At 45.8% G+C, this 21,121-nt stretch overlaps 1 pseudogene; it reads right to left on the bottom strand.

The window, feature by feature from the left end:
- Nucleotides 1-21,121, bottom strand: part of LOC133350317 (synaptotagmin-12-like) — a 43,470-nt pseudogene that overhangs the window by 17,158 nt on the left and 5,191 nt on the right.

Raw genomic sequence — 21,121 nt, 5'->3', positions numbered from 1 at the left:
TAACTGACTGTAGCAATCACTAAAGCAACCCGAAGTTGTTTCGTCCCCTGTGCTTTAGAGCAAAGCTGTTAAGATTTAAATGTGTTTTCCTTCCATGCAGCGAAGCATCCCCGCTGTTTTTTGGCAATTGCTTTATTTGCTTTTGAGGTCGGTGAGATTTCACTTTTTAAACGGCACGCACATTTAAACTCACAAGCGGTTGCATTTTCCTTCGTTGATTCGATGTTCTAAATAGTGCGTATAAACGCGCCCGTGAGTTATTTTTTACTTGTGCTGTGTACGCACACACATGATCATGGCCTGGGTGTTTGGGAAGAGCAGCTGAAGAAGTGAACGATACTGAGCGAACAATAATCTCCTTGTCCTGGCTCGCAGCCTCGGCGCTAGAGGGTGGATGGTTAGGAGTGCATGTACGTACGTTGAACCTCTTTCGCACCGCACGTAGCCAACCGTGATAATCGGAGGTGCAGAGGGATTGCAATGGGCACAGAGAATAAAGCAGATGAAGGGTACCGTGCCCCCCACCCCCCTCCCGTCTCGCCCCCCCCCCTCAGGCCGTTACGTACCGGTGGACTGATGAAGCCTCAAATCCATCTCCAGGGATCCCTTCACCCGACAGCGACACAGGAAGAGGCATCTCGGGTTAGTGGAGTGAAGCACGCACTTGTTCTGTACGTGCGGTGCATACATTACACGTCGGTGCAGCAACGTGGACATGCACATTGCGAGCACAAACGCACAGCTGCCTGCATTATACGCGGGGTTCATCATCATCACCATCAGCAGCAGCAGCCATGATCAATCCACTGCTGGATGAAGGCCTCCCCCAAGCCGTCGCCAGCTCTCACAGTCCTGAAAAGTAGCAAGCCACCTCGTACCTGCGTTGTGGGCCGAGTTCCTGGCTCCATCTCTGCCGTGGGCAGTGCTCGCACGCTCTCAATGGGTAGTGGGTTAGAGTTCAAAATACAACGTGCGCTATTGTGTATACAAATAAGCTCGCCGCAGCACTCGTGTCATTGATAAAACGCTGCCTTGTAATTGTAAAAGACGGAATATAATGAGCTCGTGTGGTTGTTTTTAAATCCTTTATATTAAGTTCACTTGCTTGCTTGCTTACGCGCTTACGACTGTGCAAATCTTTCGGTCGTTTTTTAACCCACTTCCCGTGATCCAATCGAGCTGACATTTTGCACACGTGACAATTTATTTTCGTTTTTCACTTTTTAGGAATTTATTTTTTCATATTTAATTTAAAATACCAATGTGATAAAAAATGAAACTCTTACTCAAGAAAAACAGAAATGAATAATAAAATAAAACCGATGCCACGCATATAAAGGATTTATAGTGAAAAACTTTGTTTTTACGGGTTAATTTTTTTTGGGTGTGCAATGGCTCTGACTCGGTGCGCTTTTGACTGTCTCTGCGGTGAGCGAATCGGAGTTGCGTGTTTGTGGTTACGTGCCCACCTTCGTGTGCCACCCAGCACGTTGTTGGGCATTCGACACACACACACACGCGCACACACACACACGCGCACACACACACACACGCGCACACACACACACACGCGCACACACACACACACACGCGCACACACACACACACGCACACACACACACGCGCACACACACACACACGCGCACACACACACACACACGCGCACACACACGCACACACACACGCGCACGCACACACACACACGCGCACACACACACGCGCACACACACACGCGCACACACACACGCACACACACACACGCGCACACACACACGCGCACACACACGCGCGCACACACACGCACACACACACACGCACACACACACACACGCGCAGACCGGTACCCGCGTACACAACACGCAATAATCATCATGTACATCGTAACAGCTGGTCCTATACAACGTTAACGGAAGATAGATGACCCTCATATAACACCCGGTTAGAGGCCATTGAGACTAACAGACTCTCTTTCAAGGGAGAAATCTAATTATATGCCCCCCATGTATTACTAAAATAATTGCTTAATTTTTCACTGCCAGCAGGTCTCTAACATCGTCGAGAACTATTTCCATGGCAGTCGCGACATAATTGGGATGCAACGGTTGGTGGACTGCACTTACGAACTCTGCGACAGCTCGATTCCTGATTGCAGCTAACATCAGTGAAGAGTGAAATCGGAACTGGTCGTAAGGCCCCCATTCACCAACTCCCACTGACCAATGTGGTGAAGTATGGTCACACAACACCCACGATCGGCGTGGCGTGGGAGGCGTTTAACGAGCAGTGTATCGACAACGAGTTGAAAAGAATGATTCGTATTACCGTCGTTATTATAACAAATTAAACAGAACAACCCGTCTCCCCCACCTCTCTTAAATTCTTTAGTTGCGTTGGGATCGTGTTCCGCGAATTGTCGCCTGGATGAGTGAGCTTCGCAGCGCGCACTAACGAGCTCGCGTGTTGCTGTAATAAAAGCAACAACCACCACGGTATAAATCCGGTCGTTCAAATGCCGCGGAAAATCAAAATGTCTGTAGGCCCTCCGATGAGCACGGCTGGATACGTACGGCGCGAAAGAAGTCCAACGTACGTTCTTTAATTCGAGAGCCCGAATTTGCGGTCGTGCGGCCTCATGCCCCGGTTCGCGGCGCTTGGATGTGCGGTGGTTTGCGTGAGCCACCCACCATCCACCCCCCCACCACCCACCCACCCACCACCCCCCAACCAGCCACCTACCACCCACCCACCCACCAGCCCCCCCCCCACCAGCCCCCCCCCACCACCCCCCCACCACCCCCCCACCACCCACACACCACCCACCCACCACCCCCCCACCACCCCCCCACTAGCCCCTCCCCACCAGCCACCCACCCACCACCCCCCCACCACCCACACACCCACCCACCACCCCCCCACCAGCCACCCACCACCCCCCCACCAGCCACCCACCCACCCACCCCACCAGCCACCCCCCCACCACCCCCCCATGAGCCACCCCCCCACCACCCCCCCCACCACCACCCCATCAGCCACCCCCCCACCACCATCCATCCCCCCACCAGCCACCCACCACCCCCCCCCCACCACCCCCCCACCAGCCACCCACCACCCCCCCACCAGCCACCCACCCACCCCACCAGCCACCCCCCCACCACCCCCCCCCCCATGAGCCACCCCCCCACCACCCCCCCCACCACTACCCCATCAGCCACCCCCCCACCACCATCCATCCCCCCACCATCCACCCCCCACCACCCCCCCCCCCCCCATGAGCCGCTCTGTTCGCTCCCCCACGTCGTCCCCCCTCGCCCCTCCACGCGTCTTCGCTCGTGCGCAGCGACGCCGGCAGCTGAAGCGTTTGCACGGGGAGTTGTGTTTGTGTGTGTGTGTGTTTGTGTGTGTTTGTGTGTGTGTGTGTTTGTGTGTGTGTGTGTTTGTGTGTGTGTTTGTGTGTGTGTGTTTGTGTTTGTGTGTGTGTTTGTGTGTGTGTTTGTGTGTGTGTGTTTGTGTGTGTTTGTGTGTGTGTGTTTGTGTGTGTGTGTTTGTGTTTGTGTGTGTGTTTGTGTGTGTGTTTGTGTGTGTGTTTGTGTGTGTTTGTGTGTGTGTTTGTGTGTGTGTTTGTGTGTGTGTGTTTGTGTGTGTTTGTGTATGTGTTTGTGTGTGTGTGTTTGTGTGTGTGTGTTTGTGTGTGTGTTTGTGTGTGTGTGTTTGTGTGTGTTTGGTATGGTTTGTGTGTGTGTTTGTGTGTGTGTGTGTTTGTGTGTGTGTTTGTGTGTGGTTTGTGTGTGTGTTTGTGTGTGTGTTTGTGTGGTTTGTGTGTGTGTTTGTGTGTGTGTGTGTTTGTGTGTGTGTTTGTGTGTGTGTGTTTGTGTGTGTGTTTGTGTGTGTTGGTGTGTGTTTGTGGTGTGTGTTTGTGTGTGTGTTGTGTGTATTTGTGTATTTGTTGTTGTGCGTGTATGTGTGTGTTTGTGTGTGTTTGTGTGTGTGTGTGTTTCTGTGTGTTTATGTGTGTGTGTTTGTGTATTTGGTGTGTGTGTGTTTGTGTGTGTTTGTGTGTGTTTGTGTGTGTTTGTGTGTTTGTGTGTTTTGGGTGATCTGTTTACCTCTCTTGTGCTTTGCGCTACTGTCGTGTGTTTGTACCGTTTGCTGTTGCAAACTTCTTACCCCGTGCCCCTACTGGATATCTGTGAAATAGAGCTTTCTAGCTCATCGGATTCCTCTGGTATAAATACATATTCTGTTTAATGTGGCTCTTCACAACATTCAACTTGAATTACCTGCCTGCCCATCTTCATATATCTCGCTTCGCTTTCGTCAGCTGCCAAACGGCGGCTGACGATGAGGCTACACAAACTTCTTTGACTCCTTCCATTATTTTCGTCACGGCAATTGCTTCCTGTGGAACTACGTTTTGTCTTTTAAATCTTCCTCCTTTATATGGATGGCCTCTGCTAGTCTCCGCTTTTTTTACTTGTCTAAACCAAAGAAGTACGTGTCTTTGTATCATCATCATCTTCAACATTATCATCATTTTCACCACTTTAATGTTTAATATGTCCATTGCATCATCATCATCATCAGCAGCCATTCGTCAAATTATCGTTGCGAAAAGCACAAACATGACGTTGTCATCGTGAGTAATTTAAGTAACCATTATCGTAATCATGAAATCACATCTACAAGCATGTTATTCAATCCTCATCATCAACACGACGAAAACAAAGTAGTATCATCGCCATCATAACACACGCGGAGTATTGTCTGATGTAATCATGCTCATCATTATACATCCATCGCTGTGACGATAACGTCATCTGCCCAATTCAAATCCAGGCTCAAGATGTTTCCTCTGCGACTATCACCGTCTCTGTTCAAGTGTCAAAGTCAGCACATCCTTGTCCAGAGACGTTTTAAATCAGATCGCTTAATTTTTTGGTGCGTGTGTGCTTTATTGACGAAACCTAAATGTAAAAACATTTAATTTCGCATCTTCATCATACAGCCGTCTCTTCTTCACCACACCAACATCACTTCTTCACCACTCTAGCCATCACTTCTACACCACACTAACATCTCATCTTCACCACACTGTCATCACTTCTTCACCACACTGTCATCACTTCTTCACCACACTAACATCACTTCTTCACCACACCAACATCACTTCTTCACCACTCTACCATCACTTCTTCACCACACTAACATCACTTCTTAACCACACTGACATCACTTCTTCACCACACTGTCATCACTTCTTCACCACACTAACATCACTTCTTCACCGCACTGTCATCACTTCTTTACCACACTGTCATCACTTCTTTACCACACTGTCATCACTTCTTCACCACACTAACTTCACTTCTTCACCACACTGTCATCACTTCTTCACCACACTAACATCACTTCTTCACCACACTGTCATCACTTCTTCACCACACTAACATCACTTCTTCACCACACTAACATCACTTCTTCACCACACTAACATCACTTCTTCACCACACTAACATCACTTCTTCACCACACTGTCATCACTTCTTCACCACACTAACATCACTTCTTCACCACACTGTCATCACTTCTTCACCACACTAACATCACTTCTTCACCACACTGTCATCAATTCTTCACCACACTAACATCACTTCTTCACCACACTGTCATCACTTCTTCACCACACTAACATTACTTCTTCACCACACTAACATCACTTCTTCACCACACTAACATCACTTCTTCACCACACTAACATCACTTCTTCACCACACTAACATCACTTCTTCACCACACTGTCATCACTTCTTCACCACACTAACATCACTTCTTCACCACACTGTCATCACTTCTTCACCACACTAACATCACTTCTTCACCACACTGTCATCACTTCTTCACCACACTAACATCACTTCTTCACCACACTGTCATCACTTCTTCACCACACTAACATCACTTCTTCACCACACTAACATCACTTCTTCACCACACTAACATTACTTCTTCACTACACTAACATCACTTCTTCACCACACTAACATCACTTCTTCACCACACTGTCATCACTTCTTCACCACACTGTCATCACTTCTTTACCACACTGTCATCACTTCTTCACCACACTAACATCTCCGTACCATTTCTGCACTCTCCTCCGAAAATAAAAATAAAATTGCTCTTTTCCAATCATCCTCATGCGTGTGTCACCCAATGTGTGTGGTGCCTTCATGTGCCAATGCATTTAGATACATAAACCCAAATTGTATCACTGTACATTATAATGAATCATCTACAGTTACTACAACTCATTATTATTATCATCATCATCATCAACCTGCGCGGAGTGATGTTGCTATGCAATCAGCCCGTGTGCAGGGGATAGATGGATTGTTCCATCACTTCGGCTACCACATGCTGGGTTTCACGCTCAGGCACTCGGGTTTTCACGCTGAGCACACCTCGTGCGTGAACAGGAAGCCACGTTCGTGGGTTCACATCTGTCCCCCAAAGGCCCTCAGCCGTTTCCATGAAGCATTATCATTACCACTGCACGCCTGCGCTATAAAGCTGATGCTATCGATGCCTCGGTGTTTATTTTCCGGAGAGAGCCGCGGTATTTTTTGCATTTGTATGTGCGGGCTGACGTTGTGTGCTTTGACAGGAGATTCAATGGCCCGGTGCCAATCGCTGCCCAAAGGAAACCCAAGGGCATTGGCCAAGCGTCGCGCATAACTCTGCGCGCGCGTCTCTACACCGAGGATATTTTTACGAGGAGCGGGCGATCTTACCTGTGTAATTGCACCCGGCAAGTGCTCGTCCATTAGCTAAACACGGCCTCGACGTGCAAGCACCAGCGCTGGATGTGTGGTTACAGAGGGCACCGTGTGTGTGCTTAGTCCAGCCCAAGAAAACTCACTCCTATGCCAGTCTGGCTCTTGGCAATGCGTGGCACACTCGCTGAGCCGTAGGCTCCTTTTGTGGCCATCATCTACAACCGTGAACACCACGTCACGGCTGTTTGGTGTCTTTTTTAAATCCTTTATATTAAGTTCACTTGCTTGCTTGCTTGTGCGCTTACGACCGTGCAAATCTTTCGGTCGTTTTTTTACCCACTTCCCGTGATCCAATCGAGCTGACATTTTGCACACAGACTCGTTGTGCGTGACAATTTATTTTCGTGAAAATTTTTTTCCAAAATTTTCCACTTTTTAGGAAAAAAAAAATTCATATTTAATTTAAAATACCAATGTGATAAAAATGAAACTCTTACTCAAGAAAAACAGAAATGAATAATAAAATAAAACCGATGCCACGCATATAAAGGATTTATAGTGAAAAACTTTGTTTTGACGGGTTATTTTTTATATATATCACCGATTATACCATCGGTAAACAACAATAAATATTTCCATCAATGCGTGCTGCCTGCTACGACGCATGGCGCAGAAACGTGGTCGTTCACGAAATAGGAAGTGGAACAAAAAGCAGCGGAGGAGCACGCGGATTGGAGAACGTGCAGTTTAAATACGCAACTCAAACTTCGTACAGTTCGCTGTGGTGAGGTTCATCGGCAGCCAAGGAATGGAACGTGTCTAAGAGTACGTCTGCCAAGGAGATGGAGCAACACAATCAGATTGTGATACAGGTGCTCGGCGGATTGTTACACTGCAGGATCGCAAGAGATGGCAGCGACTTAGGAAAGCTTTCATCCAGCAGTGGAGTAGCCATGGCTGATGATGATTATTAGTATCGGCATCATGTCACGCGATGAAGAAATCTCGATTGGAACCATCGCAGTAAGCAGCGCACAACCCCTTATTAGAGAATGGCCTCTTGGAAAGGGATATCATAGAACTACTACTGAGGTTCCGACAATTGCTTTCTTTACAGATAACTGTGCAGAGTCTCACATGCTCTGCTGTAAAGGAGTTTGTCATGTGACAATCATTTTTTTAGAGGCGAGACCTGGAAATATACCAACTTAAGTAAAAAAAAACATACATGAAGGTTTGTTTGTATAGGAATTGGTAAACAGGCTGAGAACAAAATGATGAAACATAAGAATAGGTTTTACCCTTTCTGGCATTTCTTATTTTTCATCATTTTGGATACTGGCAAAAATGTCCCATAGTAAGCTGAGAACATTGAATTGGTTCAATAGAGAGCCTTTTTTTAATTATGTTGCATGCATCCCTGTTTGAATTAAGTCTCTAACCTTGTTCATTTGTTCTGTCATCCATGCATTTCGTCTTTCGGTCTCTCGATGTGAGCCCAGAATCTCGGAACTGCTCGCTCAGTGCTCTGAGCCATGTAGGCCATCTCAAAACAACCCGTTTCTTGTTTGGAGGTTAAAGGTCACTCTGTCTCCTCTGTTGCCCCCCCAATATGGAACTTCCTCCTCCCAGCCAGACGTGCTGTCAATTCCATGGCTCCTGTTCAAGTCAAGGCTCAAGACCATCCTCATCTCCTTTTGCTATCACTAATTGTCACTTCTTTAGAATATATAATGTGTAAATATCACTGTCCACGTAATGCCCATGTACAACGTCTTGTGACGTTGTTGTATGTAGATGACATATAAATCCAAATTGTGTGAAATTATTAGTTGTTCTTTCATGAGTAATACATTTTAAACGGTATTTCGGTGACTTCTCCATAAAATAAAAAGAATAATGGGTCTTATTTGTACGACAGTATTCATATCAAACCCTTTGCGATGAGCTATTGTACCGCGAAAAACCATCAGTGCTTTAGGCGGTGGAGGGTTCAGAATACATTGTTCTGACACGACATCCTGGGATATGAAAGTCCTCTCCATGTACCCGTTCTGTCTGTCGAGTGTCTTCCTCGTGACTGAGGGCTGATGCTTATGACAGATGCTCTCCATATTTTTGCGATCTCAACTTCTCGCATCGTGCCACCAACGGATCCGTTTCCTTCCTCCCCCACTCTTTTCTTTTCGCCCACAGAATCGTTTTCATCATCACGCGTACCCGTTAACGAGACAACATTTTCCAGGTACAGTAAAGTAAACACGTTGTTTGTTGTTGTTGTTGTCAACTAAATAGAATCTCTGTTTCCAGAAAGATCTTGTGGATGGCATACATTTAAATAAGTTTAAACCTGCCGTGCTCCAGATGGGAAATCAATTCTCGCAGTCCAAAAAAATTGAGCTTTGGACTCGTGACAGCCCATTTTCCGTACAACTTTAATTGGCGTAAAGTGCAAGGCACTCACGGTGCCAAATGTGAAAAATTGCCTGCAATTATAATACTTTTAAAATAAGCGTTTTTTGAACACTCACTGGGACCACACAGCCCAGCGCTGGAACCCTGAAAAGGCATTCATCCCCGTCAAATTGCACGACCTCCAGGGGAGCAATGATTGCTGGGTACGGAAAGCCTCTTACACATCAACTTTTCCCTGTTTAATCCCTCTCCTCCGAATTTGCATAAACGTGTCCGCAGGATGAGGAGTGGGATGCTCGGTTGCGCGGAAAGATTTCGACTCCGAGCGATTTTTTTTTTTTGGATGAATTATGATGCAGGGTTGCCGGTTGAATCAAGAATCTATTCATTTTCTAATCTCCGGTTTACCGTGTCGTTTATATTGGTTATTTTTGTTGCTGTTGACTAATTTGTTGCAGTGTTAATGTCTCTAATGAACTACATGTAAGACTCGCATACCATTAGGTTTTTTCGGTAAAGTCACGTAGGTAAAATAAGAATAAAAATAAATAAATAAATGAAAATTACTCAATTAAATCACGACGTTTCGAAGGCAACACAAGTCTCCAAATTGACTGTATCAAGTAAATTTGGCTGTGACGGTCCCACCTGAAGACGGAGACTTGTGTTGCCTCCGAAACATCGTGATTTAATAGAGTTATTTTCATTTATTATTATTATTATTATTTTTTTACCTACGTGATTTTACCAAAAAAACCTAAGAGTATGAATCCTTGCAGTCACGAAAGCTTCACATCTAGAACTAGCGTACCATCTGCGTTGTGCACCAGAGGTCACGTGATATCCGCTTCCACCGGCTGTTCTCGAACACAGAAATATCCGAATGGATTATTGCCTCGTGGCTTGACGCCGATAGCACAGTTTGCATTATATTTGGGGGAAAGACAAAAAAACGTGTTCATTTAGATAATTATTGATTCTATAAGTAATTCATCAATTAATAGTTAATGTGCCTACTAAGTGGGCTGTTGCGAAGCATCGGTCACTTGCCCTGTTTGTGTTCGTTCTCCAATAACCCCTGAGGGTCTGCAGCTTCAAGCAGAGCATCGTCATTGCTCCCCAGTGCTACCAATAGGCCTGAGCCGTGCCATCGATGAACCCAGGTTCAATCCCAGAGACCCGCCTCCTCTCGCTGGAGGAGTTGGTCTCATCCCTTCGCAAAAAGCGCCTGGCTCGCGAAACGACAGCGCCGCGGGGCTTCACGCGTGCTCACTCATTACATCAATCAATCCTGGCCGGCGCCAGCGCCTGAACAAAACGCGTCGCCTTCTTGGTTCTTTCGGTAAAGTCACGTAGAATGGAAATAATAAAATAATAAAAATTCAACATAAAATAATTCTCACGACGATTCGGCCACAACGCAAGCAGCCGTCCTCAGGTGAAGAACAGGTCTGTCGAGAAGACAGTCATTCAGAGTTATTCAGACTCTCGACAGACCTGTTCTTCACCTGAGGACGGCTGCTTGCGTTGTGGCCGAAACGTCGTGAGAATTGTAATTTATTATGTTACATTTTTATTATTTTATTATTTCCATTCTACGTCACTTTACCGAAAGAACCAAGAAGATGAATCCCTGCAGTCACGAAAGCTTTAAATCGAAATGTAACACGCGTCGCGTCAATAATGACACGAGCGTGCACACGCTCTCGTCTGTCCGCGTGCGCGCGCCCGCGATCATATAAATGGGCTCGGCGCAACCAAGCGTCCCTCCGAGGTGCCGAGTGCGTGCCACGCGGGCCATTCGATTAGGGGAAGCAGCGCCGACGTTAATGAAGGTGCTAATGGGTGGGATTCGGGCTGCTTGGCGGTAGGGTGCCCTGGCCAAGCACCCAGATCAGCCGGTTCACGTTCCAGGCGTGACCCTTGACAAAGCGGTGGGCGTCAGCGTCACAACGGCGGTTTCTTCTCTATTTTGCGAATGATTTATTTTGTGAAACCTGCCGTTCGGTCTGGCTGCCCTGCTGTCATGTACACTGTAGTATTCATGCAGGTCATATTTGCTAAGGTGACGTTGGCGTGTTAATTGGCAGCAAGTTGCACAGCTAGGAATAAAAGCTTCGGTCGGTAGGATTCTATTCGCTACATGCCGATTCCTAATCATCATCATCATCATCATATTTCCCTTCTCTCAGCTCATTAACGACGATAGAGCTAAACCAATCTCTGCGATTATTTTTCTTTAGCCGGCATTACCGCTGCGTTCAATCTCAATCCCTTGTTCTCTCGGTATTTCCCCATTGTATGCACCCCCTCCAGGCTTTCTGTTTCCCCCACCTCCGATATCTTTCCACTTGTACGTGCATCCTGGCTAGGCTCATTCTCGCAACGTGCCCTAATACATAAATGCGTAATACTTCAAACTTCAAATCTAGAATGTGTAATATTGTATATATACATACGGTTCAACCGGTGACAAATGATACTATTAACTGTGGATGATTAATGCAGTCGTATTTGCGAAGGCTAATTTAGCATACCAATTGCCAGTGAGTTTCAAGGCGAGGTCACTACAATAGTATGAACGTGATACTATTCGTAATGTATATATATGATATACATACATACGCGAAATTCAACCGGTGACAAATTACTCTATTATCCGTGACCGATGTGTCGTCAATATCGCTAATGTCGCATTTGTAAAGGGCGATGCATGTATTGCCATTGGTCCGTGGACTTCCTGATAGAGGGGTGAATCAAAATTGCAATGCCCCTTTTTCCCCTAGCGTATGTGATGCCAACACCAGCAACACATAATGTGTGTTCCCATTGCTTTGGCAGTAATGCCACAATACATGAGCGTACTCAGCTTCATCATTAGACCTCCTTTGCCAGTACAAAAATATAATAATAATGGGTTTTCCCCTTTTTACGCCTTTTGGCGTCATCTGGTCGAGCACCAATTGGGTCGAGGCTCAAAAGAAATCCGTCCCTGGTGTGGACTAATCAGTTTCAAGGACAATGCATCTATTACTGTTTGCATTTTGACTGCAAGTATTGTGGTTAATGCACACATGAATCCTTGTAAAAAAAGGTCTCAGTTTTGTTGCCAGAAAAAAGGGGAAAAACCCAATAAAATGATCGTACATAGCTTGTACAACTTGCAAAGCATGGGGCTAATTGGGGGGATATAAAAGATGATGGCACAGTGGTCGTGAATGACGACTTGGTGGCAGCTGAGGGATGGAACGTGCGGGAGACGACGTCCACCATGGAGATGGAGCGACGAAATCCGCTCTGTAGATGCTCGGTGGATTATCACATCACGGCACCCTGAGAGATGGCAGGCGACGGCTTGGGGAAATCTCCATCCAGCAGTGGATTGGTTATGGATGATGATGACGTTGGGGATATACACGTGTACGTGACTAAATACATTTAAAACTAGCACACTCGCCGTTACTCACTGTGATGCAATAGGCTTCTCTTAAATAAGATATCACGCGACTACATGGCTAGCCACAACGCAATGTGCCAATATTTTACTTTTAACATAATACATGTATCTACAATGCTAAGAGTTAACACTGCATATGTGAACTTAAAACTGTATCAGAAAATGTAATATTTTTATGGTGTATACTTGCAATCTCCAACAATTTTATTTTCTCTCAGGCTTTTCAATTTACGTGCTGTGAAGAAGGGCCATTTCCAAAATTATCACTTGTTATATACATTTTTCACTTTTAAGACAACAGTGTTATTGACAAATGTTTTTATTATTACTTGTGATTGTTCACCACTGCCAACACAATTCCACCACGTACTTTGTTTCACTTTGATGGCAAGGGATCAGTGCCTATAACGATTTGTAGATTTGCGAGTAAGCTACTTGGCTTTTGCAGAGTTATTAAAGAGTCTACATTCCCGAATATCAACAAATTGAGGCGTGTGCAAAATATCTGCATATTTATGAATGTGTGGATTATTGCGTTATCGTGTTGAGTTGTATTTCATAACACTGAACGTCATAGTGGAAATGCTACATTTCACTAAAATGTACAATTAATTATTTTCAAAAATAACCAAAATTGCTGTTTCTATAGATTGATTTTCAGACCTGATAAATATTTAGTTTAATTCCAAAAGATGTTTAATTGGTGAAGTAAAAGTCGTTCAAAATATGTTGTTTGTGCATTTCTGCCCAAGTAGTTTAAAGAGAGTAAGCTGTGAGCAACTGGATGTCAGCGTTGCTTTCGTCCCATGTTGTCGTGTAAAGTAAAAAATTAACCCGTAAAAACAAAGTTTTTCACTATAAATCCTTTATATGCGTGGCGGCTAGAGTCCTCTCGTCCTCTGGCTTGAGATGGCTGCCACCTATGGGTCAGATGATTGCCTGGCACCATTAAGCAATTGGTAATTAAATATTTTTTTTTTCCTAAAAAGTGTAAAATTTTGAAAAAAAAATTTCACGAAAATTAATTGTCACGCACAACGAGTCTGTGTGCAAAATGTCAGCTCGATTGGATCACGGGAAGTGGGTTTAAAAATGACCGAAAGATTTGCACGGTCGTAAGCGCGCAAGCAAGCAAGCAAGTGAACTTAATATAAAGGATTTAAAAATAGATTATGGTAGGCTGATGTTTTGAACAGCGGCCCTTATTCAGAGTGTGCGCAACACAGAGATAGGACAGAGACAGTCCTGTCTCTGTGTGCTTGCACTCGGCAAAGTCGGGCCCTGTGGACAGTCACATTTAGAGAAAGTGGAATATTGTTTTAGCCATGCTGACTGAAGAAGGGTTTCTCAGTCCGTCGGCATCTCTCATTTGACTGCGGTGGCGGTACAGCGTCAAGTTTTATTGGCATTTAACAGTTTCCCATTAATGGACGTTTAATAGCAAACACTTAAAAATCCAAATTACATGAATAATCTGGTTTTAAATCTAATACTAAAACATCCACTTAATTAAGTTCTGCTTCTGCAGGTTGTGAGCCATAGGTTGTTGGTTGTTCAATGTTGGTCGTTGGCTTTAATAACAGCAACCACAACAACATCGTAATAGCGATGTCATTTACTTGTCTAGGAAAATCTCAGCAAGTCTGAATTTGGATGATTGGCCATTTGCCGTTCACTCTGAGCTCTGGATTTCTGTCTGTATGTTGCTGTGGCCGTACAATGTTGCGGCTATCAGTGAATGTGGATGGTGGGTGTCAGCTGTGGGCTTAGAGCCAGTTGTTGTGACTCATTTTACAATTTATATTTTGTCATCCTTTTTATGAAGTGTTAAGAGACCTGGACCCAGACAAGAGTCAGGAGTTTGGGCCCAAGGTATACATCAAGGAGCATTAGGGTTCTGTGCTCATTCCCAAGGTTTACTGAGCCAAGGACAGCTTCAGGATTCTTACCGAATATTTTTTGTTTCCTTTTTACTCTCTTGTTTATATTTATTTTTTCTGCTTCATTCTACAGTTTTGTTTGCTCTATCGATTAACATAAGCATACCATTTACCATGTCCATATACTTGACATGAATCGTAAACATACGATGGCATGTATGAATCCTGAGTATAATAATGAGGCATTTGAATCACTCTGCTGGTGGCGGTGGTGGTGGCGGAGGAACAGAGGTCTGCGCACTGCATTATAACCTCCATTAGCTGAGTTCAGTTCACAGCCGCGGCTAATATCAATGTCAAAGGGCCTGGACTACTGATGGGACAGAGGAATCCAAGAGGTTTGAGCCTCCAAGGTGGGCAGCTAAGGGGCTTTTATCCCCTGAACATTTTGAGTAATGCAAATGGTCTGGACCCGCCGAGAGTAATCGGCCAAGGGGAGTGGAGACCTGAGGAGAGACGAGAGTTGGTCTGTGAAGGGTTGCATAACAAATCTTAAGTCACATTAATCCTAGTACGCAATATAAGTCGGTGTAAGTTAAAGGGGCTATGTAACTGAAGGAATTAAATGCAACTGGCCGTTGGATACTTTAGAAGAGACACAGGTCACAATTTAATTGCTTCTCGTCTCGTTATTATCATCTCATTCGAAAGGTTTTTGCAAATTTTTCTCCATCTCTTTAGTAAAATTTGTGTCCGCTCCATTTGCCTAAATGTAACGATAGCATAGCATTTGCACGAGTGGCAAATTCGTCGATGACTCAACGCATCGATAACCTGCCTCGATTGATCTGCATGTAAGATTGTGTAGCGGCTCACTTCAAGTCCAAATCCTGGCTCTCTCCCGCACACTCGCGCGCGTGTGCCGCGTGGTTGGGGTACATTATGGAGCGGTCGTCTGTGAGCTTACAGCCCAAGATGAAGCGGCGGCGGCGGCTGCCGCATACCACGTGATGCGTCACATCAGGTCCCGCAGCGCGGTGTGACAGGTGCATGATCCAACTGCTTCAAAAAGCAATCTGTGCAGCGAGGATGCGTGGAGCGTGGCAATGTGACCTTCTCTCAAGGATTGACATGCATTCCACCAAGTCGGTTTACTCAGCAGGCTGCTCGTTTTGCGGTAGGCAGCAAGAGATTCCTGTGAAAATTTACCGGTTTGATGCCATCTGTGGGTCATTTAGAGACTGTGAGCACATTTGTAAGAGCAAACCTCCAAATTTCAGAAATTAAAAAAATTCTGGAACTGTTACTCCGCGTGACTATATTCCCCCCCAGGTATCTCTCTAATAGAGTAGATTGTGCAGTGTTCTTTCATCTGATTAAATAATGAATCTGGTGAAATTTAGGTTACTACTACTGTGATTGTTATTGTACTGACACGCACTGGAAAGTGTTGCGTAACTTTAAGTATCATAATGTGACGTATGGATGATGATGATGATGATGGTGGTAGTCACCACTTTCCATCGCGTGAAAAAGGAAAATGTTCTCGACCGAGTAGAATAACTACGGACATCATAAAAGAAGTGGGACCAGCTATCGAAACAATTAAAGATGTTCACATTAATGCAGTGCCTCAATCGTTGAATGATGGCGCAATCGTTCTTGTCAATTTTGAGAACAAACATTTATTAGAAGTATTTTTTTAACCCTTGGCCTATGCTCACACATATATAAACCGCTCACGAATAGCATATGGAGCCCAATAATGTACATTTTAGAGGCCACCCGACTAAACAAAGAGGATCTGGGAAATATATATTTCCACAATGAACCACACAGAGTGCGTACACCTAACCACCCAATCTGAAACAAAACACGTGAATAGATGCATCGTTAACACTCCCACAACAACACAAACCAAATGTGCGGTGGGTGGTGTTGGATCTAATCCGTGTTTCAATCCCCTTCATGTCTCTCCAGCTTGATCGTGTCCTGGACCTACTTGTGGGTTCTTTACGTTGTATTTTAAAAAACACACACACACAACACCCCCAGTGTTGTGTGGGGTGTTCTGTCTAAAGAGTATAAACTCTAAATGTAATTGTGTTGTTCCCTGTCTACAGATGAATGGGAAACAAACCTTTTAGGCCATTGGCCTTCTAGGCTTTTCAGGCCGATCTCATCGCGCAGTCACGAAAGCTTCAAATCTAGAACGAGCACTATTTGTTTGAGCTTGCAAACACTGCACTGGTTTTGACCTTCTGAATGTCATCAGCGGTATCAGGAATATGAAATAAATGCTGCTGATTTAGTCACACAAGTAAATGCCACATTGTAGCAAGGTTGATGTTACGTCTGTACCGCAGAGTGTTTGCTCGTATGCTCTGTAATTTCAGGTACCGGTAAGAGAGGGGAGTAGTTTTTATCTGGCAACACAGTCCCTGTCGCTGCAAGGGGCCTTTTGAAGTCACAGAAGTGATTGAGGTGTCTGTGTGTTAATGTGTGGCCTGCCAAAAGCTATCTGAAAGCACTATTTAGCCCTCAGTAAGACAAAGGATTCCCACTCCTAATCTAAGGAATCAAAGAAACAACTTGGAGTGGTGATGTTTAAAATTATGTTGTTGCTTTGAATGATGTGTATTATATTTCTGATTGAAAATGAACCTATTCACTCTCACCCTGTGTTCTTTTAAATAATGGTCTCTAACATTACTAATTTGTTTCAGAATAGCGTGTGCCTAGTTATGAATTCAACATGGTCTATGCAACGTTTACGATGTCCCTTCTAAGAATCGTTTTGCTCTAACGCATTCACAGACTAAGGCCAAGAAACCCACTTACATATCCTGGGACAGGTAGACCCCCACACACAAAAGGCAAAGAGATCCTCCGTACAGCCTTTAACAGACTGTTGGGGCAAGTGTTGTCATCAAAAACACCAGGTGGCGGGGCCCACACCACGCCCGTCCGCGTTTATCTCCGCAGTGTTGATTTTTGTTACACACTGCACTCGACCTGGGAGAGGTCCAGTTAAAGCAATAGCCACTGGTGTTGTCCGTGTGCGGGAATCGAACTCGGCTCGCCGGGTTCGTAGCGCAGCGCGCTAACCGCTACCCAGCGCAGCGCGCTAACCGCTACACACAGGAGCACACGCACACACGCCACACATTCAATCACACACGCACACAACCACACGTTCAATCACACACGCACACACACCACACGTTCAATCACACACACGCACACACACCACACGTTCAATCACACACGCACACAACCACACGTTCAATCACACACACACACAACCACACGTTCAATCACACACACGCGCACACACCACACGTTCAATCACACACACACACAACCACACGTTCAATCACACACACGCACACACACCACACGTTCAATCACACACACGCACACAACCACACGTTCAATCACACACGCACGCAACCACACGTTCAATCACACACACGCACACACACCACACGTTCAATCACACACACGCACACAACCACACGTTCAATCACACACGCACGCAACCACACGTTCAATCACACACACGCACACACACCACACGTTCAATCACACACACACACAACCACACGTTCAATCACACACACACAACCACACGTTCAATCACACACGCACACAACCACACGTTCAATCACACACACACAACCACACGTTCAATCACACACGCACACAACCACACGTTCAATCACACACGCACACACACCACACGTTCAATCACACACACGCACACACACCACACGTTCAATCACACACGCACACAACCACACGTTCAATCACACACACACACCGCACGTTCAATCACACACGCACACAACCACACGTTCAATCACACACACACACACACGTTCAATCACACACGCACACACACCACACGTTCAATCACACACGCACACAACCACACGTTCAATCACACACACACACACACACGTTCAATCACACACGCACACACACCACACGTTCAATCACACACGCACACAACCACACGTTCAATCACACACACACAACCACACGTTCAATCACACACAACCACACGTTCAATCACACACACACAACCACACGTTCAATCACACGCACACACACCGCACGTTCAATCACACACGCACACACACCCAAGTTCAATCACACACACGCACACACACCCCACGTTCAATCACACACGCACACAACCACACGTTCAATCACACACACACACCGCACGTTCAATCACACACGCACACAACCACACGTTCATCACACACACACACAACACGTTCAATCACACACGCACACACACCACACGTTCAATCACACACGCACACAACCCACACGTTCAATCACACACACACACACACGTTCAATCACACACGCACACACACCGCACGTTCAATCACACACACACACCACACGTTCAATCACACACGCACACAACCACACGTTCAATCACACACACACAACCACACGTTCAATCACACACAACCACACGTTCAATCACACGCACACACACCGCACGTTCAATCACACACGCACACACACGTTCAATCACACAACGCACACGCACACACACGTTCAATCACACACACACACACGTTCAATCACACACGCACACACACGTTCAATCACACACGCACACACACGTTCAATCACGCACACACACGCACACACACGTTCAATCACACACACACACACGTTCAATCACACACGCACACACACGTTCAATCACACACGCACACGCACACACACGTTCAATCACACACACACACACGTTCAATCACACACGCACACGCACACACACGTTCAATCACACACGCACACACACGTTCAATCACACACACACACGCACACACACGTTCAATCACACACACACACGCACACGCGCGTGACTGGAGATCAGGGTTAACGTCAGGAATCCCGAGCGGGCGTTTCCATCGATCTCTCGTGTCGCCCTCACCGAGAGAATAACGCGTCCACTCCCCATCCCCCACAAATCCACATCCACACTCGTGAGGGCCCCCCTCTCTACTCGAGTGCGGTGCGAGTAACAAGTGCCACAGGCATTTGGAAGAGCAAATAACATGTCACTTGAAACGTGGGTCTTCGAAGTCAATAAATTCTCTGACCCATATTTGTGTTTTTGAAGCCAGATAACCCGCTCTCCAGTACTCGCGCACCAACACGGTACCTATTTTCGAGTTTACCGATTCACCTCCTTTCAGATGCAACATTGTGTGCACGCTGCACGCGTCCGATGATTGCTAAACATACCCAATGTGCCACGGAGAGTCTGATTAAGAGATCCCGCGCACGTGTCTGTGTCTCCCACGTGATGTCGCCAGAGCTGATTCGATTTAAGGCAGAGAGAGATCTTGAGCGGGGCGTTGTGCGTCCACGCGATGCGTTATCGGGCGCTTATTCAGGCCAATCGGCGTGCTGTAACATGGCCTGGAACGTGTCGAGCAGTCATCAAGTCGGTAATGACTTCATTTGTGAAGTGAAAATGACGTAAGAACCCCTGAATTAAACACACCGGATAAGAGCCTCCCTTGAGGTCACCAAAAAAAATCGACCGAACCACATAAAGTAGGCGCCCGCTGCCGTTACGCCACAGTGCCACTCAAATAGGAATTCTCTTTGGAACTTTGTAAATCCAGCCTCACTTGATACAGCAAATCTGGCTGTGACGGTCCCACCTGATGACGAAGACTTGTGTTGCCTCCGAAACGTCGTGAATTTTTTTAATTTTATTTTTTTATTAATTTTAATTTCATTTTTTACCTACGTGACTTTACCGAAAAAACTAAAGAGTATTTGTAAATCCACACTTCTGGACGAAGAAGGAGGGCCTCCCACTCAATATTTGTCACGGAGTCTGACCATACTTCACGAAGCTTCTCGTTGCGAATAGTCGAGGGGTGTGCGCGTGCCCCGGGCCGTGGTTGGGAGTCGAACTCATGCGGCCAGGTTCGTAGCACGGGTGCCACCGCTTCCTCCTTATCTATACTGGTGAGTATACAATTCCACGTTCCAATGACCAGACTAGGTCCTATCGTGGGCTCTCTCGTCCTTATTACTCACTTATTCTTAGGTTTTTCGGTAAAGTCACGTAGGTAAAACATTAAAATGAATAAAAGTAAAATAAAATAAAAATCACGACGTTTCGGAGGCAACACAAGCTTCCGTCTTCAGGTGGAACCGTCACAGCCACGACAGCTGTATCAAGTAAATGAGAGATTACAAGAGCTACCACTCCGTATATATAATGGTTGGAGAGGGGGGAAGGGCCAAGTACGGCACACTTTTTATTAATATGGTAAGGTGAGGCTTAAGAGGCTGAGCCTTTGTTATGGAGAGGTACGGTTTGTGACTAAGCCTGGCCTACATAACAATAGTGTGAAAAAATAAACAACTAAACATGGTAAAACAAGCCTGGCTGTCTATCAATAACCTGTAATATTTGTCTGTCAAATCACTTATTACCAATTCGCGTATCGGTCACCAGGCGATGCTCATTTTAGCGACCGCAGAAGGATGATGGCCCGGCTTGATCCAGGTTTCGGATCTGAACTCGGCTTCGTGCTTTTGTG

This window comes from Lethenteron reissneri, chromosome 33 (genome assembly GCF_015708825.2).
Source record: "Lethenteron reissneri isolate LAM-NWPU_2019-01 chromosome 33, ASM1570882v1, whole genome shotgun sequence".
Lineage (NCBI taxonomy): Eukaryota > Metazoa > Chordata > Hyperoartia > Petromyzontiformes > Petromyzontidae > Lethenteron > Lethenteron reissneri.
This window is presented reverse-complemented; position numbering and strand designations above follow the sequence as displayed.